Source organism: Antechinus flavipes, chromosome X (genome assembly GCF_016432865.1).
Source record: "Antechinus flavipes isolate AdamAnt ecotype Samford, QLD, Australia chromosome X, AdamAnt_v2, whole genome shotgun sequence".
NCBI classification, from domain to species: domain Eukaryota; kingdom Metazoa; phylum Chordata; class Mammalia; order Dasyuromorphia; family Dasyuridae; genus Antechinus; species Antechinus flavipes.
The window spans coordinates 41787923-41809236 of record NC_067404.1 but is presented as its reverse complement, the minus strand read 5'-3'; the positions used below and the strand labels follow the sequence as shown (position 1 = coordinate 41809236).

The 21314-nt window shown below is 41.5% G+C and overlaps 3 long non-coding RNA genes across 6 annotated transcripts; 2 read left to right on the top strand and 1 right to left on the bottom strand.

Moving 5' to 3' along the window:
• Positions 1 to 310: 310 nt before the first annotated feature.
• On the bottom strand, positions 311 to 19017 carry LOC127542283 (uncharacterized). 2 transcript variants are annotated; one of them, XR_007948617.1, is made up of 3 exons: positions 18042 to 19017; positions 7737 to 8716; positions 311 to 3081 (listed from the first exon to the last, which is right to left on the bottom strand). It is a non-coding gene; the product is annotated as an uncharacterized LOC127542283 (long non-coding RNA). The 2 variants fall into 2 exon arrangements; XR_007948616.1 differs by having other exon boundaries at positions 7737 to 8749; positions 18074 to 19017.
• On the top strand, positions 4417 to 20223 carry LOC127542285 (uncharacterized). The gene is made up of 2 exons (XR_007948622.1): positions 4417 to 5002; positions 19017 to 20223. It is a non-coding gene; the product is annotated as an uncharacterized LOC127542285 (long non-coding RNA).
• On the top strand, positions 11050 to 16191 carry LOC127542284 (uncharacterized). 3 transcript variants are annotated; one of them, XR_007948620.1, is made up of 3 exons: positions 11050 to 11064; positions 11936 to 15469; positions 15580 to 16191. It is a non-coding gene; the product is annotated as an uncharacterized LOC127542284 (long non-coding RNA). The 3 variants fall into 3 exon arrangements; XR_007948619.1 differs by having other exon boundaries at positions 11931 to 15469; XR_007948618.1 differs by having other exon boundaries at positions 11926 to 15469.
• Positions 20224 to 21314: the final 1091 nt, after the last annotated feature.

The window sequence follows — 21314 nt, the reverse complement described above, 5'->3', positions numbered from 1 at the left end:
GAAGGAAGGAAGGAAGGAAGGAAGGAAGGAAGGAAAGAAGGAAGGAAAGAAGGAAGGAAGGAAAAGAAAGGAAGACATCAGTCTTTTTGGCCTTCAGCACAATGTGAGTTGGTGGTTTCTTCATGATCCCATAACCAAAGAAATAACTGTTTAAAATAAATGAAAACATATATATTCCTTCCCCAAACTCTTGCAAAAGAAATTTTATGATGTCAAAGTCACCTTATTCTACCTAATCACATTTTCTCCTTTCAATATATACAAAATTTTGCTTAATATCTGATCATTCATTTGCTTGATTTTTTTCAGGCTTCTAATTTCCCTCTTCTCCTCATCCTCAGTCTGCTTTCTGATACCTGCTTAGTGAATGTTTGCCTTGACATCGCAGCATATCCACAATCACCCTCAGATCCAGATCCCTGCTCCACTCCCTTTTCCAACATGGGACAAGGAATCCCTAAGTTGACCCCAGTCTGTCATAGCTCCCCTCCATCCTCCAAAGCATACTCTTTTGTATAAAATGAATACGTTTGATGCTGTACCACAGGATGCTAAGCCACTCTCTAATCCAAGGGCTTCCACCCTGGATTGCTCTCCTGAATTCAGGAAAAATCACAGGCATCACATCACCTCTCATGACCACAGCCATTATAGGCAGGTAAATGATTTCCCAGTGCAGAGGGTTGGAAGCCAGGAAGCCCTGGCCAGAATAGGGAAAGGGGAAATCAGAGAAAGATTCACATCTCTCCACATCAACCTTCATCTACAACAAAGTCTAGCAATATCTAATAGCCAGCAGCTCCACCCTGGCCACGTTTCATTTAACCTAAAGTTGATCCAGTTGTGAGTTCCTATTTCCTCCATATTTCTCACTTACTGCATTGTAATTTAGCCCCCCTTGACAATTATTTTCATTTACATTTGCATATTTTCATATGCAAAGACCTAGATTTGAAATCCAAAAAGGAAAAGGAATTTCCAGGAAAATAGTTCCAGAACAATCAAGTCCATATCATCTGGGACTGCCATGTTCCTTCTCCCTACAGAAGCTCTGTCCCCCAGCTGAAAAGACAAAGAAACCTGGGGCATGGTGTCCACTGAATATCCTCCTTCCTTTAGAATCAATGTCACCAAACTACCAATATCCAAACACTGGAAAAGAAATTCGATTCCAAACCTAGCCTTGGTTATCCTGTACTCTGAACCCCTAATTTGGAACTCCCTAGAATGCAAATGCCTCCTTCCCTGTGCACCCAAAACAGACAATACCCCTCTGCTCATAGTTTTAGCTGAACTTCGTGCAATTTTTAAATGACTGAGGCTTTGGAACTCTGAATCTCAGTCCAAACAAGTGAATTTTAACCACCTTCCCACTTCTTGGATAACATGTTGGGGCACCTTTAGTTAATACCATTGAATTGCACCTATTCAATTCTTGTTTTTATCAATGCAGTTTTAATTTCAAAAATATTGTCCTCTTTCTTTTCAAAAACTTTGCTTGATAGGAATAGATTTGTGTCCCTCCCCTTCTCTCCTTCATTCCCACTCTCTGTGTCTTGTGATATTTCATTTGTTATTGGTTGACAGTCCATAATCCACACTGAGGCATCGTCCACAAAACTTAGGGTTTCCCAAAATCCCTTTTCCAAAATAGCTTTAGGCAATCTATGCTTAAATTTCAGTCTTTCAAGGCCCCTCTACATCCTTGAAAGCATCCTCTCTTCATGGGACAGAAGTGATGTGCTACTTAATAACATACCTTCAGATGATAAGGAGCCCTGGACTCTTAAGAGTGCCTGCCTCCTTTCTTACCCTGGGCTCAGGCCAAATCTTAGCACACTACCACATGCCAGTATCCACAAGCCCTCTATGGGGGTGAAATATTCCCCATTACCCAGTGGTCATGGCGAGGCTGCTCAGATAATACCAACTCTCTTGCAAAAGAAAATAAAAAGAAAGAGAGGGAAGGAGGAAGGAGGGAAGGAGGGAAGGAAGGAAGGAGGGAAGGAAAGAAGGAAGGAAGGAAGGAAGGAAGGAAGGAAGGAAGGAAGGAAGGAAGGAAGGAAGGAAGGAAGGAAGGAAGGAGGGAAGGAAGAAGGAAGGAAGGAAGGAAGGAAGGAAGAAGGAAGGAAGGAAGGATAAAATGAAGGGCTGATGAAAGGGAAAAAAAAGAAAGAAAAAGAATCAGGAATGAAAGAAGGAAAGAAAAGGAAGCAGGAAGAAAAGACAGAAGAAAGGTAAAAAGAAGGAAGGAGGGAAAGAAGAAAGAAGGAAGGAGGTGAGGAAAGAAGGAAGGAAAGGAAAAAAGAAAGAAGGAAGATAGAAAGGACTACTAAAGAAAGGAAAAGAATCAGGAAGGAAGGAAAGGGGAGAAGGAAGGAGGGAGGGAAGAAAAAAGGAAAGGCTGAAGGAAGTAAGGAAAAAATGAAAAGAAAGGAAGCAGGAAGGAAAGAAAAAAGGAAGGAAGGTAGAACAGAAGGAAGGAAGAAAGGAAAGGAAGCAGAAAGAAAGGAAGAAGTCAGCCTTTCTGGCTTTTGGCACAATGTAAATTGATGGTTTCTTCATTATCACACAATCAAAGAAATAATAGTTTAAAATAAAGGAAAGTATTTACATTCCTCCCCAAACTATTGCAAAGGAAAAGAAACTTACCCACCCTAATTTTCTAATATCAGTCACCTTTTCCTCTCCATTACATTTTCTTTGAATATATACAAAATTTTGCTTAATTTTTGATCATGCATTTGCTTGATTTTTTTCAGTCTTCTAATTTCCCTTCTCCTCATCCTCAGTCTGCTTTCTGATACCTGCTTAGTGAATGTTTGCCTTGACATAGCAGCATATCCACAATCACCCTCAGATCCAGATCCCTGCACCACCTCCTTTTCCAACATGGGACAAGGAATCCCTAAGTTGACCCCAGTCTGTCATAGCTCCCCTCCATCCTCCAAAGCATACTCTTTTGTGTAAAATGAATACGTTTGATGCTGTACCACAGGATGCTAAGCCACTCTCTAATCCAAGGGCTTCCACCCTGGATTGCTCTCCTGAATTCAGGAAAAATCACAGGCATCGCACCACCTCCTCATGTCCACAGCCCTTATAAGCAGGTAAATGATTTCCCAGTGCAGAGAGTTGGAAGCCAGGAAGCCCTGGCTGGAAGGGGCAAAGGGGAAATCAGAGAAAGATTCATATCTCTCCACATCAACCTTCATGCAGAACAACATCTAGCAACAGCTAATGGCCAGCCATTCCACCCTGGCCACATTTCATTTAACCTAAAGTTGACCCAGTTGTGAGTTCCTCTTTCCTCCATATTTCTCACTTACTGCATTGTAAGTTAGCCCCACTTGACAATTATTTTCATTTACTTTTACATATGCAAAGAGCCAGATTTGAACTCCAAAAAGGAAAAATAGTTCCAGAACAATCAGATCCACTGGGACTGACATGTTCCTTCTCCCTGCAGAAGCTTTGTCCCCCAGCTGAAAAGACAAGGAAACATGAGGCATTGTGTCCACTAAATATCCCCCTTCCTTTAGAGACAATGCCACTAAAATACCAATATCCCTCCATTATGATAGACATTCGATTCCAAACATAGCCTTGGTTATCCTGTACTCTGGACCCCTAATTTGGATTACCATGAAATGCAAATACCCTCTTCCCCTTGCCCCCAAAGGACTGAGGCAAGCCCTCTCTGCTCACTCTTTTAGCTGAAGTTGATGTAATTTTTGACTGGCTGGGGCACTGGAACACTGAAGCTCAGTCCAAACAAGTGAATTTTAACCACCTTCCCACTTCTTGGATAACATGTTGGGGCACTTTCAGTTTATACCATTAAATTGCACCTATTCATTTCTTGTTTTTATCAATGCAGTTTTAATTTCAAAAATATTGTCCTCTTTCTTTTCAAAACTTTGCTTGATAGGAATAGATTTGTGTCCCTCCCCTTCTCTCCTTCATTCCCACTCTCTGTGTCTTGTGATATTTCATTCGTTATTCGTTGACATTCCATAATCCACACTGAGGCATCGTCCACAAAACCTAGTGTGTTTCCCAAAATCCCTTTTCCAAAACAGCTTTAGGCAATCTATGCTTAAATTTCAGTCTTTCAAGGCCCCTCTCCATCCTTGAAAGCATCCTGTCTTCATGGGACAGAAGTGATGTGCTACTTAATAACACACCTTCAGATGATAAGGAGCCCTGGACTCTTAAGAGCTGCCCTGCCTCCTTTCTTAGCCTAGCTTAGGCCAAATCCACAAGCCTCTATGGGGGTGAAACAATCCCCATTACCCAGGGGTCACGGCCAGGCTGCCCAGATGGGTCCAAGGAAGTCCAATGGAGGCAACAACTCTCTGTTCTCCCTTACTCCCAGTATTGGACACAAATTCTTTGGAGCCAACCCACCTGGCCAAGAACTCCCCAGTGGGAGCCATTCCATTTTGCCCACAGATAGCCCCTCCTTGATTTCCTTTGTTCCTCCACACAGCTCATTCATTTTCTTTTCATTTTGACTTCATTGTTGCCTACTCAGAGAGCCAGACACGATATCCAAAAGTAAAGAATCATTTCATTAAATGCATTTCAGGAAGCTCAGTCACATGGGAGGGACACTGCCAGGTTCCTTCATATCCCATACACCATTTCCAAGAGTCACTGAAGAGCAAGAAAAAGGTCCCACATTTTGTCCACTAATGAAACCATTTCCTAATACCAGAATACAAACCCAAAGTATCACTATCTATCAATTTGAAAGCAAATTTAATTCCAAAACTTAGCCTTTGCCACTTTGTAATCTGAGAACAAAATGTGAAATCAAAAGGAAAACTCATAGGTAAAAAATGAACAAGCCAAAAAACAAAGACTAAAAAGTAACAGCATAAAAAATAAGTACATAGAAACAGCCACCAGGCTATCCTGGGATCCTCAGAGTTTGAACTGATGGTTTGCTCATGATCCCATAACCAAAGAAACCCCAAAGAAACATCAAAGCACGTAGGTAACGTCTCCTTAAAGATAACTACCCTACTCCGTCTAATTTAATGACTTTAAAAGTCCCTTTCTCATTTCAAAATACACTTTACTCTTCCATTGACACAGCCTGTCCCCATATTTCTGCGCATTTTCTTATATCACTTTATTTCAGTCTTCTCTTCTTTTCTCTTCTGAAACATCATTCCTTAATAGTTGCCTTGACGTACCACACTTTGGGGAATCGCCCTCCAATTGACCATGCTCTACCACATATTTCCCAACAAATAGGGATTCAAGCAGTCCATAGGGGGCTTGCCATGTTCCCAGGCCTCTCTCTAAAGTATCCTTGAAAGTCTCCCCTCTCATCCCAGAGAAGTGATGGGTTTAATAACCTACCATAAGATAATCAGCCCTTCTCCAATCAAAGAGTTTCCTGCCTTTATGGCTTGGCTGGGCCCAGGACAAATCTTAGACACACTAACACATACCAATGTCCACGAGCCCTAAAAAAAAGCAAAAAGGTTCTCCACTGGAGAGAGCTGGGATGCCAAGGAGCCCCGGCCAGAACTGGAAAGAGAAATTCTGGGAACCAGTCTCACATCTATACTACTCCCATCTCTAGGAACGCTCTTTTGAGCAAACACAGCTGGCCGAGAGCTGACAATAAGGGCCATTTCCTTTTCCCTATTGGTGACCCTTTCTGGTTTTCTTTTTCCTCCACAGTTCTCACTTATTTTATCTTAATTTCGCCTGGATTTTCAAATATCACCTTCATTTGTACTCCTCCAGAGAGCCAGATGGGATACTAAAACAAAAAGCATTTCCTTCACAGCTTTTCAGGAAAATCAGTTACATATATAGTGACACTCCCAGTTTCATTCATATCGTCTCCAGTGGTTCTCAAACTTTTGTTCTCAGTATCTTCATGTTGTTAAAAAAAACTATCAAGGATCTGTTCAAAGAGTTTTTGTTCACATGGGTTATATTTATAGCTATTTACTATATTAGAAATAAAAAATGATTTTGAATTTATAGACCCTCTGAAAGGGAATCAGAGACCCCAACAATTCTTTGGACTATACTTTGAGGACAACTGCAGGCAGTGTCGAAGACCTGAATACCCAATGAGAAGTGTGACCTTTTCTCAACTCATGACCCCCTTCCTGAAAACTAAAATGTGAACCACATTTTAAATATTCATTAATTTAAAACCAAATTAATTTGTAAGCTTAGTCCTTGCCACCTTCTAATCTGAAAATGAAAGGAATAATCTGAATGAACCTTGTTGGGCATGAAAGGATGAAAGTAAGGAAAGAAGGAAAAGAAAGAGGAAAGAAGCAAATAAGGAAATATTGAAGGAATGAAGGAAAAAGGGAGGAAATGAAAGGAAGATGGGAGGAAGGAAGGAAGAAAAAGGAAAGAAGGAAGGAAGGAAGGAAGAGAAAGGAAAGGAAAGGAAGAGAAAGAGAAAGAGAAAGGGAAAGGGAAAGGGAAAGGGAAAGGGAAAGGGAAAGGGAAAGGGAAAGGGAAAGGGAAAGGAAAGGAAAGGAAAGGAAAGGAAAGGAAAGGAAAGGAAAGGAAAGGAAAGGGAAGGGAAGGGAAGGAAAGAAAAGGGAAGGGAAGGGAAGGAAGGAAGGAAAGGGAAGGGAAGGGAAGGAAAGGGAAGGGAAGGGAAGGAAAGAAGGAAGGAAAGGAAAGGAAAGGAAAGGAAAGGAAAGGAAAGGAAGGAAGGAAGGAAGGAAGGAAGAAAAAGGAAAGAAGGAAGGAAAGAAGGAAGGAAAGGAAAAGAAAGGAAGGAAAGAAGGAAGGAAGGAAGGAAGGAGGAAAGGAAAGGAAAGGAAAGAAGGAAGGAAAGGAAAGAAAAGGAAAGGAAAAGGAAAGGAAAAGGAAAGGAAAGGAAAGGAAAGGAAAGGAAAGGAAAGGAAAGGAAAGGAAAGGAAAAGGAAAGGAAAGGAAAGGAAAAGAAAAGGAAAGGAAAGGAAAGGAAAGGAAAGGAAAGGAAGGGAAGGAAAGAAAGAAGGAAGGAAAGGAAAAGAAAGGAAGGAAGGAAGGAAGGAAGCAAGGAAGGGAGAAGGAAGGAAAGGAAAGGAAAGGAAGGAAGGAAGGAAAGGAAAGGAAAAGAAAGGAAGGAAGGAAGGAAAGAAGGAAGGAAGGAAGCAAGGAAGGAAGGAAGCAAGGAAGGAAAAAAAGCAGAAAGAAGAAAGATATTAGTCTTTTTTGGCCTTCAGCACAATGTGACTTGGTGGTTTCTTCATGATCCCACAATTTAAAATGAATGAAAACATGTACATTCTTTTCCCAAACTCTCCCAAAGTAAGAGAATATTACCCAGAATAATTTTATGATGTCAAAGTCACCTTCCCCCCATTTCATTTTTGCATTGAATATGTATAATCGTTTGCCTACTCACCAATTATTCATTTATTTTAATTTTTCAGTCTTCTAATTTTCCTCTTCTCCTCATCCTCAGTCTGCTTTCTGATACCTGCTTAGTGAATGTTTGCCTTGACATAGCAGCATATCCACAATCACCCTCAGATCCAGATCCCTGCACCACCTCCTTTTCCAACATGGGACAAGGAATCCCTAAGTTGACCCCAGTCTGTCATAGCTCCCCTCCATCCTCCAAAGCATACTCTTTTGTATAAAATGAATACGTTTGATGCTGTACCACAGGATGCTAAGCCACTCTCTAATCCAAGGGCTTCCACCCTGGATTGCTCTCCTGAATTCAGGAAAAATCACAGGCATCACATCACCTCCTCATGACCACAGCCATTATAGGCAGGTAAATGATTTCCCAGTGTAGAGGGTTGGAAGCCAGGAAGCCCTGGCTGGAAGGGGCAAAGGGGAAATCAGAGAAAGATTCACATCTCTCCACATCAACCTTCATCCACAACAAAGTCTAGCAAAACCTAACAGCCAGTAGCTCTACCCTGGCCACATTTCATTTGACCTAGAGATGACCCAGTTGTGATTTCCTCTTTCCTCCATATTCCTCACTTATTGCATTGTAAGTTAGCCACCCCTGACAATTACCTTCATTTACTTTTACATATGCAAAGAGCCAGATGTGAAACCCAAGAATGAAAAAGAATTTCCAGGAAAATAGTTCCAGAACAATCAGGTCCACTGGGACTGACATGTTCCTTCTCCTTGCAGAAGCTCTGTCCCCCAGCTGAAAAGACAAAGAAACCTGGGACATGGTGTCCACTGAATATCCCCCTTCCTTTAGAGACAATGTCACCAAACTACCAATATCCAAACACTGGAAAAGAAATTCGATTCCAAACCTAGCCTTGGTTATCCTGTACTCTGAACCCCTAATTTGGAACTCCCTAGAATGCAAATGCCTCCTTCCCTGTGCACCCAAAACAGAGACAATACCCCTCTGCTCATAGTTTTAGCTGAACTTCGTGCAATTTTTGACTGGCTGGGGCACTGGAACTCTGAAGCTCAGTCCAAACAAGTGAATTTTAACCACCTTCCCACTTCTTGGATAACATGTTGGGGCACCTTTAGTTCATACCATTGAATTGCACCAATTCATTTCTTGTTTTTATCAATGCAGTTTTAATTTCAAAAATATTGTCCTCTTTCTTTTCAAAAACTTTGCTTGATAGGAATAGATTTGTGTCCCTCCCCTTCTCTCCTTCATTCCCACTCTCTGTGTCTTGTGATATTTCATTTGTTATTGGTTGACATTCCATAATCCACACTGAGGCATCGTCCACAAAACCTAGTGTTTCCCAAAATCCCTTTTCCAAAATAGCTTTAGGAAATCTATGCTTAAATTTCAGTCTTTCACGGCTCCTCTCCATCCTTGAAAGCATCCTCTCTTCATGGGACAGAAGTGACATACTATTTAATAACACACCTTCAGATGATAAGGAGCCCTGGACTCTTAAGAGCTACCTGCCTCCTTTCTTACCCTGGGCTCAGGCCAAATCTTAGCACACTACCACATGCCAGTATCCACAAGCCCTCTATGGGGGTGAAACGGTCCCTGTTACCCAGGGGTCACGGCCAGGCTGCCCAGATGGGTCCAAGAAAGTCCAATGGAGGCAACAACTCTCTGTTCTCCCTTACTCCCAGTATTGGACACAAATTCTTTGGAGCCAACCCACCTGGCCAAGAACTCCCCAGTGGGGGCCATTCCATTTTTTCCACAGATGACCCGTCCTTGATTTCCTTTGTTCCTCCACACAACTCACTCATTTTCTTTTCATTTTGACATGATTTTTGCCTACACAGAGAGCCTGACATGATATCCAAAAGTAAAGAAGCATTTCATTAAATGTTTTTTCAGGAAGATCAGTCACATGGGAGGGGACACTGCCAGGTTCCTTTATATCCCCTACACCATTTCCAAGAGTCATTGGAAAGCAAGCAAAAGATTTTGCATTTTGTTTACTACTGACGTCATTTCCTAATAAGACAAGGCTAACCCAGACCATCATTATCTATTGATTTAAAACTAAATTTAATTTCAAATGTAGCCTTTGCCATCTTGTAATCTGATAACAAACTGTGAAATCAAAAGGAAAATTCATAGGCTTAAAATAAACAAGGTAAAAGACAAAGAATCAAAAATAAGTACATAGAAAAATCCATCAGACTCTCTTGCTGTCCTTACAGTTTGAGCTGAGTGTTTTCTCATGATCCCATAACAAAAAAAATTCCAGTGTATAAGCATGAAAGCATGTAGGTAATATCACAAACCTATCCTCAAGGATAACTACATTACTCAGCTTAATTTTAGTTGTTTAAAAGTCCCTTCCTCATTTCAAAACTTTCATTTCAAAAATTTACTTTTCCTTTGACACAGCCTTTCCCCATATTTCTGCACATTTTCTTATATCATTTTATTTCAGTCTTCTTTTCTTTTCTCTTCTTAAACATCAATCCTTAATAGTTGCCTTGACATACCACACTCTGGGGAATCACCCTCCAATCCACCATTTTCTAGTGCATATTTTCCTAACAAACAGGGGTTTAAGCAATTCACAAATTGATTGCCATCTTCTCAGGCCTCTCTCTATCCTTGAAAGTATCCCCTCTCATCCCAGAGAAGTGATGGGTTTAGTAACTTACTATAGGATAATCAGACCCTCCTCCTGCCTTTATGGCTTGGCTGGGCCCAGGACAATCTTAGACACACTAACACATACCAATGTCCACGAGCCCTAAAAAAAAGCAAAAAGGTTCTCCATTGGAGAGAGCTGGGATGCCAGGGAGCCCCGGCCAGAACTGGAAAGAGAAATTCTGGCAACCAGTCTCACATCTGTATTACTCTCATCTTTAGGATCATTATTTTGAGCAAACACATCTGGCCAAGAGATGCCCATAAGGGACATTTCATTTTAGCTACTAGTGACTTTTTCTGGCTTTCTTTTTTCCTCCACAGTTCTCACTTATTTCATCTTAATGTCACCTACATTTTCAAATATCTTCTTCATTTGTACTCCTCCAGAGAGCCAGATGGAATACCTAAAACAAAAAGCATTTCATTCATGGCTTTTTAGAAAAATCAATTACATGTATGGTACACAGCTAGTTTCATTCACATCCTCTAGGCAATGTCCAAGACCTGAACAGCCAACAAGAAGTGCTCACGACCCCATTCCTGAAACTTAAGATGTGAACTCTATTTTAAATGTGTTAATTTAAAATCAAATTAATTTCCAAATTTAGATCTTGCCACCTTCTAATCTGAGAATGAAAGCAACAATCCAAATGAAACTTCTTAGGCAGGAGAGGAAGGAAGGGAGGAAGGGAGGAAGGAAGGAAGGAAGGAAGGAATGAAAAGAAGGAGAAAAGGAAGGAAGGAAAGAAGGAAGGAAGGAAGGAAGGAAGGAAGGAAGGAAGGAAAGAAGGAAGGAAGGAAGGAAAGGAAAGGAAGGAAGGAAGGAAAGGAAAGGAAAGAAGGAAAGGTAGGTAGGAAGGAAGGAAAGGAAAGGAAAGAAGGAAAGGTAGGTAGGAAGGAAGGAAGGAAGGAAGGAAGGAAGGAAGGAAGGAAAGAAGGAGAAAAGGAAGGAAGGAAAGAAGAAAGGAAAGGAAAGGAAAAGAAGGGAAAGGAAAGGAAAAGTAAGGAAAGGAAAGGAAAGGAAAGGAAAGGAAAGGAAAGGAAAGGAAAGGAAAGGAAAGGAAAGGAAAGGAAAGGAAAGGAAAGGAAAGGAAAGGAAAGGAAAGGAAAGGAAGGAAGGAAGGAAGGAAAGGAGGGAAGGAGGGAAGGAAGAAGGAAGGAAGGAAGGAAGGAAGGAAGGAAGAAGGAAGGAAGGAAAGAAGGAAGGAAGAAGGAAGGAAGGAAGGAAGAAGGAAGGAAGGAAGGAAGGAAGAAGGAAGGAAGAAAGGAGGAAAGGAGGAAAGGAGAAAAGAGGAAAGGAGGAAAGGAGGAAAGGAAAGGAAAGGAAAGGAAAGGAAGGAAAGGAAAGGAAAGGAAAGGAAAGGAAAGGAAAGAAGGAAAGGAAAGGAAAGGAAAGGAAAGGAAAGGAAAGAAGGAAAGTAAGGAAGGAAAGGAAAGGAAAGGAAAGGAGGAAGGAAAGGAAAGGAAAGAAGGAAGGAAAGGAAAGAAGGAAGGAAGGAAGGAAGGAAGGAAGGAAGGAAGGAAGGAGGAAGGAAGGAGGAAGGAAGGAAGGAAGGAAGGAAGGAGGAAGGAAGGAAGGAAGGAAGGAAGGAAGGAAGGAAGGAGGGAAGGAAGGAAGGAAGGAAGGAAGGAGGGAGGGAAGGAAGGAAGGAAGGAAGGAAGAAGGAAGGAAGGAGGAAAGGAGGAAAGGAGGAAAGGAGGAAAGGAGGAAAGGAGGAAAGGAGGAAAGGAGGAAAGGAGGAAAGGAGGAAAGGAGGAAAGGAGGAAAGGAGGAAAGGAGGAAAGGAGAGGAGAGGAGAGGAGAGGAAAGGAAAGGAAAGGAAAGGAAAGGAAAGGAAAGGAAAGGAAAGGAAGGAAGGAAGGAAAGGAAAGGAAAGGAAAGGAAAGGAAAGGAAAGGAAAGGAAAGGAAAGGAAAGGAAAGGAAGAAAAGAAGGAAGGAAGGAAAGAAGGAAGGAAGGAAAGAAGGAAGGAAGGAAAGAAGGAAGGAAGGAAGGAAGGAAGGAAGGAAGGAAGGAAGGAAGGAAGGAAGGAAGGAAGGAAACGGAAAGGAAGGAAGGCATCAGTCTTTTTGGCATTCATCTCAATGTGAGTTAATGGTTTCTTCAGCTCCCACAACCAAAGAAATAGGAGTTTAAAATTAATAAAAACATGTACATTTCCCCCCCAAATCTCCCAAAGTTAAAGAAACTTACCCATCATTATTTTGATGTCAAAATCACCTTTCCCTCCCCACAACATTTTTCTTTGAATATATACAAACTTGCTTAATTTCTGATTGTTCGTATATTTCATTTTTTTCAGTCTTCTAATTTTCCTCTTCTCCTCATCCTCAGTCTGCTTTCTGATACCTGCTTAGTGAATGTTTGCCTTGACATAGCAGCATATCCACAATCACCCTCAGATCCAGATCCCTGCACCACTCCCTTTTCCAACATGGGACAAGGAATCCCTAAGTTGACCCCAGTCTGTCATAGCTCCCCTCCATCCTCCAAACCATACTCTTTTGTATAAAATGAATACGTTTGATGCTGTACCACAGAATGCTAAGCCACTCTCTAATCCAAGGGCTTCCACCCTGGATTGCTCTCCTGAATTCAGGAAAAATCACAGGCATCGCACCACCTCCTCATGACCACAGCCATTATAGGCAGGTAAATGATTTCCCAGTGCAGAGGGTTGGAAGCCAGGAAGCCCTGGCCAGAATAGGGAAAGGGGAAATCAGAGAAAGATTCACATCTCTCCACATCAACCTTCATCTACAACAAAGTCTAGCAACACCTAATGGCCAGCCATTCCACCCTGGCCACATTTCGTTTGACCTAGAGATGACCCAGTTGTGATTTCCTCTTTCCTCCATATTTCTCACTTATTGCATTGTAATTTAGCTCCCAGTCTCCCATTGATAATTATCTTCATTCACTGTTACCTACACAATGAGCCAGATTTGAAATCCAGAAATGAAAAAGAATGTGCAGAAAAACAGTTCCAGAACAATCAGATCCATATCACCTGGGACTGACATGTTCCTTCTCCCTACAGAAGTTCTGTCCTCCAGTTGAAAAGACAAGGAAACCTGAGGCATTGTGTCCACTAAAGAACTCCCTTCCTTTAGGGACTATGGCACCAAACTACCAATATCCAGCCATTGGAAAAGGCATTTGATTGCTTGGCTTTCCTGTACTCTGAACCCCTAATTTGGTTTCCTTGAAATGGAAATGCGCTCTTTCCCATGCACCCAAAGCATTGAGACAAGTACTCTCTGCTCATCCTTTTACCTGAACTTGGCGCAATTTTTTAATGACTGGGACCCTGGAATTCTGAAGCCCAGTCCAAACAGGTGAATTTCACCCACCTTCCCACTTCATGGATAACTTTAATTGCATCTATTCATTTCTTGTTTCTTTCTTTATTATCAATTTCTTTTTAAAAACACTTGGTGGTAGCAATTAATTTGTATCCCTCCCCTTCTCTCCTTCATTCCCACTCTCTATGTCTTGTGATATTTCATTTGTTATTGATTGACACTCCATAATCCACATTTAGGAGTCACCCACAAAAGCAAGTATTTCCCAAAATCACTTTTCTAAAAGAGTTTCAAGCAATTTATACATAAATTTCAGTCTTTCAAAGCCCCTCTCCATCCTTGAAAGCATCCTCTCTTCATGGGACAGAAGTGATATATTATTTAATAACACACCTTTGGATGATAAGGAGCCCTGGACTCTAAGAGCTGCCTGCCTCCTTTCTTAGCCTAGGCTTAGGCCAAATCTTAGCACACTACCACATGACAGCATCCACAAGCCCTCTATGGGGGGTGAAATGTTCCCCATTACCCAGGGGTCACGGCGAGGCTGCTCAGATGGGCCCAAGGAAGTCCAATGGGATACAACAACTCTCCATTCTCTTGTACTCCCAGCATTGGGAACAAATTCTTTTGAGCCAACACACCTGACCAAGAGCTGCCCAGTGGGGGCCATTCCATTTTGCCCACAGATGACCCCTCCTTGATTTCCTTTGTTCCACCACACAGCTCACTCATTTTCTTTTCATTTTGACTTGATTGTTGCCTATGCAGAGAGCCAGACATGATATTCAAAAGTAAAGAAGCATTTCATTAAATGCTTTTCAGGAAGATCAGTCACATGGACAGGACACTGCCAAGTTCCTTCTATCCCATACACCATTTCCCAGACTCACTGAAGAGCAAGCAAAAGGTCCCACATTTTGTCCACTAATGATGCCACTTTCTAATAACCCAAGGCTAACCCAAACTATCACTATCTATTGACTTAAAAGCAAATTTAATTCCAGATGTAGCCTTTGCCACCTTGTAATCTGAGAACAAAATGTGAAATCAAAAGGAAAACTCATAGGCAAAAAATGAACAAGCTAAAAATCAGATGAAGAAATACCAACCTAAAAAAATAAGGACATAGAAAAAGCCATCAGACTATCCTGCTGTCCTCAAAGTTTGAGCTGATGGTTTGCTCATGATCCCATAACCAAACAAATTCCAATGTATAAGCGTGAAAGCACATAGGTAACTTCACAAGGGCATTTTCTTATATTAACTTTGTTCTAGTCTTCTGGTTTTTCTCTTCCTTCTCCTGTATGCTCCAGAAATGTCATTCCTTAATTGTTACCTTGACTTACCACACTTTGGGAGCTCACCCTCCAATCCACTATTGTCCAGGACACATTTTCCCAAGAAGCAGGAGTTCAAACAGTCCATAAATTGATTGCCATCTTCTCAGGCTTCTCCCTATCCTTGAGAGCATTTCTTCTCATCCCAGAGAAGTGATGAGTTTAATAATCTACCGTAAGATAATCAGCCCTTCTCCAATCAAAAAGTTTCCTGCCTTTGTGGCTTGGCTGTACCCAAGCCAAACCAACACATACCAATACGAACACATACCAATGTCCCCAATACCTAAAAGGAGCAAAAAGGTTCTCCATTGGAGAGAGCTGCCAGTTTCATTCATATCCTCTAGGCAATTTCTCAGACCTGAACACACAACAGTAAGTGCCAACATCTCTCAAGTCATGAACCCCTTCCTGAAAGTAAAATATGAACCACAAGGTAAATATCCATTCATTTGAAATCAAATTCTATTTCAAACTTAGCCCTTGCCACCTTCTAATATGAGAATGAAAGGTATAATCAGAATGAACATTGCTAGGAAAGGAAGGAAGGAAGGGAGGGAAGAAGAAAGGAAGGGAGCAAGGAAAGAAGGAAGGAAGGAAGAGAGAGAAGGAGGAAGGAAGAGAGGGAAGGAGGGAGGGAGGGAGACAGGAAGGAAGGGAGCAAGGAAAGAAGGAAGGAAGGAAGGAAGCAAGGAAGGAAGGAAGGAAGGAACGAAGAAAGGAAGAAAGGGAGGGAGGGAGGAAAGGAATCAGAAAGGAAGGTAGGAAAAAAGGAAAGAAGAAAGGAAGGAAGGAAGAAAAATGAAGGAGTGAAGGAAGGAAGGAAGAAAGGAAGAAAGGGAGGGAAGGAGGAAAGGAATCAAAAAGGAAGGTAGGAAAAAAGGAAAGAAGAAAGGAAGGAAGGGAAGAAAAATGAAGGAGTGAAGGAAGAAAAAAGGAAGAAAAGACAAAGAAGCAAGCAAGAAAGAAAGAATGAAAGAAAGAGGGAATGAAGAAAGAAAAAAGAAGAAAGGATGAAATGAAGGAAAGAAAAGGAAGAAATGAAAGGAAGGAAAGGAAGCTGGAAGCAAGGAAAAAGGAATGGAAGCTAAAAGGGAAGGAAGGAGGGAAGAAAGGAAAGAAGGACTAAAGGAAGGAAAGAAAGAAGGAAGGAAGAAGAAAAGGAGGGACAGAGAAAGGAGAGGAGAAAGAAAGTGAGTAGAGGAAGGAAAGATGGAAGGGAGGAAAAATGGAAGGAAGAATATGTGGGAGGGAGAACAGGGAAAAGGAAGGAATGAAAAAGAAGAAAGGAAGGAAAAAATAAAAGGAAAGGAAGACAGAAGGAAGGAAGGGAAGAAAAAAGGAAGGAAGGACTGAAATAAGTAAAAAAGGAAGGAAGGAAAGGAGAAAGGAAGGAAGATAGGAAGGAAGGAAAGAAGGGAAGAAAAATGAAGGACTAAAGGAAGGAAAAAAGAAAAGAAAGGAAGCAGGAAGGAAGGAGGAAGGAAGGAAGAAAGGAAGAAAGGGAGGGAGGGAGGAAAGGAATCAGAAAGGAAGGTAGGAAAAAAGGAAAGAAGAAAGGAAGGAAGGAAAAAAGAAAAGAAAGGAAGCAGGAAGAAATGAAGGAAGGAAAGAACAAGAAGGGAGGGAATGAAGAAAGAAAAGGAAAAGGATGAAAGAAAGGAAAGGAAGATTGAAAAAAGGAATGGAAGAAAAAAGGAAGGACTGAAGGAAAAAAGGAAGGAAGGAAAAAAGAAGGAAGGAAAAGAGGGGAAAAAAGAATGATTGAAGGAAGGAAGGAAAGAAAAGGAAAGGAAAGGAAGCAGGAAGGAAGGAGGGAAGGAAGGAAGACAGATATCAGGCTTTTTTATGATCCCACAACCAAAGAAATAACAGTTTAAAATGAATAAAAAAATAAAAAGAATTTCCGTTCCCTCCCCAAATTCTCCCAAAGGAAAAGAAACTTACCTAAATAATTTTATGATGTCAAAGTCACCTTCTTCATCCTTCCCCCAATTATATTTTTCCTTTGAGTATAAACAATTTTTTGCTTAATTTCTGATTATTCATTTATTTCATTTTTTCAGTCTTCTAATTTCTCTCTTCTCCTCATGCTCAGTTTGCTTTCTGATACATGCATAATGAATGTTTGCCTTGACATAGTACCATATCCACAGTCACCCTCAGATCCAGATCCCTGCACCACTCCCTTTTCCAACATGAAGCCAAGCACTCTGTCATAGCCCTTCTCCATCCTGAAAACCATACTCTTTTGTATAAAATGAATACGTTTGATGCTGTACCACAGAATGCTAAGCCACTCTCTAATCCAAGGGCTTCCACCCTGGATTGCTCTCCTGCATTCAGGAAAAATCACAGGCATCGCACCACCTCCTCATGACCACAGTCATTACAGGCAGATAAATGATTCCCCAATACAGAGGATTGGGAAGCCAGGAAGCCCTGGCTGGAAAGGACAAAGGGGAAATCAGAGAAAGATTCACATCTCTCCACATCAACCTTCATCCACAACAAAGTCTAGCAAAACCTAACAGCCAATAGTTCCACCCTGGCCACATTTCATTTAACCTACAGATGACCCAGTTTGTGATTTCCTCTTTCCTCCATATTTCTCACTTATTGCATTGTAATTTAGTCCTCATTAACAATTACCATCCTTCACTTTTATCTAGGCAAAGACCCAGATTAGAAATCTAAGAATAAAAAGAATGTGCAGAAAAACAGTTCCATAACAATCAGGTCCATATCACCTGGAACTGACTTGTTCCTTCTCCCTACAGAAGCTCTGTCCCCCAGCTGAAAAGACAAGGAAACCTGGGGCATTGTGTCCACTAAAAAACCCCCTTCCTTTAGAGGCAATGTCTCCAAACTACCAATATCCACCCACTGTAATACACATTCGATCCAAACTTAAGCCTTGGCTATCTTGTACTTTGAATCCTTACTTTGAGCTCCATGAAAAGCAAATGCCCTCGTCCCCTTACCCACAAGGGACTGAGACAAGCCCTCTCTGCTCAACCCTTTAGCTGAACTTGGCGCAATTTTTGACTAGCTGGGGCCCTGGAACTCTGAAGCTCAGGGCAAACAGGTGAATTTCATCCACTTTCCCACTTCTTGGATAACATGTTGGTGCAGCTTTGGTTTATCTCATTAATTGTACTTATTCATTATTCATTTTATCGATGCTTTTTAATTTCAAAAAATATTGTTCTTGATAGGAATAGATTTGTGTCCCTCCCCTTCTCTCCTTCATTCCCACTCTCTGTGTCTTGTGATATTTCATTTGTTATTGGTTGATATTTCATAATCCACACTGAGGCATCGTCCACAAACCTAGTGTTTCCCAAAATCCCTTTCCAAAACACCTTTAGGCAATCTATGCTTAAATTTCAGTCTTTCAAGGCCCCTCTCCATCCTTGAAAGCATCCTCTCTTCATGGGACAGAAGTGATGTGCTACTTAATAACACACCTTCAGATGATAAGGAGCCCTGGACTCTTAAGAGCTGCCTGCCTCCTTTCTTAGCCTAGGCTTAGGCCAAATCTTAGCACACTACCACATGCCAGTATCCACAAGCCCTCTATGGGGGTGAAACGGTCCCTGTTACCCAGGGGTCACGGCCAGGCTGCCCAGATGGGTCCAAGGAAGTCCAATGGATGTAAAACTCTCTGTTCTTCTTTACTCCCAGTATTGGACACAAATTCTTTGGAGCCAACCCACCTGGCCAAGAACTCCCCAGTGGGGGCCATTCCATTTTGCCCACAGATAGCCCCTCCTTGATTTCCTTTGTTCCTCCACACAGCTCACTCATTTTCTTTTCATTTTGACTTGATTGTTGCTTATTCAGAGAGCTAGACATGATATTCAAAAGTGAAGAATCATTTCATTAAATGCATTTCAGGAAGATCAGTCACATGGGAGGGATACTGCCAGGTTCCTTTATACCCCATATACCATTTCCAAGAGCTGAAGAGCAAGCAAAAGGTCCCACATTTTGCCCACTAATGATGTCATTTCATAATAAGCGAAGGCTAGCCCAAACTATCACTATCTATCAATTTGAAAGCAAATTTAATTCCAAATGTAGCCTTTGCCATCTTGTAATCTGAGAACAAAATGTGAAATCAAAAGAAAACCTCATAGGTAAAAAATGAACAAGCCAAAAAACAAAGACTAAAAAGTAACAGAGTTAAAAAAAAAGTACATAGAAAAAGCCATCAGGCTATCCTGCTGTCCTCAGAGTTTGAACTGATGGTTTGCTCATGATTCCATAACCAAAGAAACCCCAAAGAAACATCAAAGCACGTAGGTAACGTCTCCTTAAAGATAACTACCCTACTCAGTCTAATTTAATGACTTTAAAAGTCCCTTTCTCATTTCAAAATACACTTTATTCTTCCATTGACACAGCCTGTCCCCATATTTCTGCGCATTTTCTTATATTACTTTATTTCAGTCTTCTCTTCTTTTCTCTTCTGAAACATCATTCCTTAATAGTTGCCTTGACGTACCACACTTTGGGGAATCGCCCTCCAATTGACCATGCTCTACCACATATTTCCCAACAAATAGGGATTCAAGCAGTCCATAGGGGGCTTGCCATGTTCCCAGGCCTCTCTCTAAAGTATCCTTGAAAGTCTCCCCTCTCATCCCAGAGAAGTGATGGGTTTAATAACCTACCATAAGATAATCAGCCCTTCTCCAATCAAAGAGTTTCCTGCCTTTATGGCTTGGCTGGGCCCAGGACAAATCTTAGACACACTAACACATACCAATGTCCACGAGCCCTAAAAAAAAGCAAAAAGGTTCTCCACTGGAGAGAGCTGGGATGCCAAGGAGCCCCGGCCAGAACTGGAAAGAGAAATTCTGGGAACCAGTCTCACATCTGTACTACTCCCATCTCTAGGAACGCTCTTCTGAGCAAACACAGCTGGCCGAGAGCTGACAATAAGGGCCATTTCCTTTTCCCTATTGGTGACCCTTTCTGGTTTTCTTTTTTCCTCCACAGTCCTCACTTATTTCATCTTAATGTCACCTGTATTTTCAAATATCTCCTTTATTTGTACTCCCCCAGAGAGCCAGACGAGATACTTAAAACAAAAAGCATTTCATTCATGGCTTTTCAGAAAAATCAGTTCCATGTATGGTGGCACTGCCAGTTTCATTCATATGCACTAGGCAATTTCCAAGACCTGAATACCCAATGAGAAGTGCGACCTTCTCTCAACTCATGACCCTCTTCCTGAAAACTAAAATGTGAATCACAGTTTAAATATCCATTAATTTAAAACCAAATTAATTTCTAAGCTTAACCCTTGCCACCTTCTAATCTGAAAATGAAAGGAATAATTTGAATGAACCTTGTTGGGCATGAAAGGATGAAAGGAAGGAAGGAAGGAAGAGAAAGAGGAAAGAACCAAGTAAGGAAATATTGAAGGAATGAAGGAAAAAGGGAGGAAATGAAAGGAAGATGGGAGGAAGGAAGGAAGAGAAAGAAAAGGAAGGAAGGAAGGAAAGAAGGAAAAGAAGAAAGAAAAGGAAGGAAGGAAGGAAGGAAGGAAGGAAGGAAGGAAGGAAGGAAGGAAGGAAGGAAGGAAGGAAGGAAGAAGGAAGGAAGGGAGGGAGGGAGGGAAGGAAGGAAGGAAGGAAGAGAAAGAAAAGGAAGGAAGGAAGGAAGAAAAAGAAGGAAGGAAGGAAGGAAAAGAAAGAGGAAAGAAGCAAGTAAGGAAATATTGAAGGAATGAAGGAAAAAGGGAGGAAATGAAAGGAAGATGGGAGGAAGGAAGGAAGAAAAAAGGAGGGACTAAAGGAAGGGAGGAAGAAAGGAAAGAAGGAAGGAAGGAAGGAAGGAAGGAAGGAAGGAAGGAAGGAAGGAAGGAAGGAAGGAAGGAAGGAAGAGAAAGAAAAGGAAGGAAGGAAGGAAAGAAATGGAAGGAAGGAAGGAAAAGAAAGAGGAAAGAAGCAAGTAAGGAAATATTGAAGGAATGAAGGAAAAAGGGAGGAAATGAAAGGAAGATGGGAGGAAGGAAGGAAGAAAAAAGGAGGGACTAAAGGAAGGGAGGAAGAAAGGAAAGAAGGAAGGAAGGAAGGAAGGAAGGGAGGGAGGGAAGGAAGAAAGGAAGGAAGAGAAAGAAAAGGAAGGAAGGAAGGAAGGAAGAAAAAGAAGGAAGGAAGGAAAGAAAAGGAAGGAAGGAAAAGAAAGAGGAAAGAAGGAAATATTGAAGGAATGAAGGAAAAACAGAGGAGATAAAAGGAAGACGGGAGGAAGGAAGGAAGAAAAAAGGAGGGACTAAAGGAAGGGAGGGAGGAAGAAGAAGGAAGGAAGGAAGGAAGGAGGGAGGGAAAGGAGAAAGGAAGGAAGGAAGGAAGATAGAAGGAAGGGAAGAAAAAAGAAGGACTGAGGGAAAGAAGGAAAGGGAAGGAAGCACAAAAGAAGGAAGGAAGGAAGGAAGAAAGGAAAAACAAAGGACTGATGGAAGGTAAAAAAGAAGAAAGGAAAGGATAGGAATCAAGGATGAAGGAAGGAAAGAAGGAAAAGAAGAAAGAAAAGGAAGGTAGGAAGGAAGGGAAAAGGAAAGGAGAAAGGAAGGGAAGAACAATGGAAAGA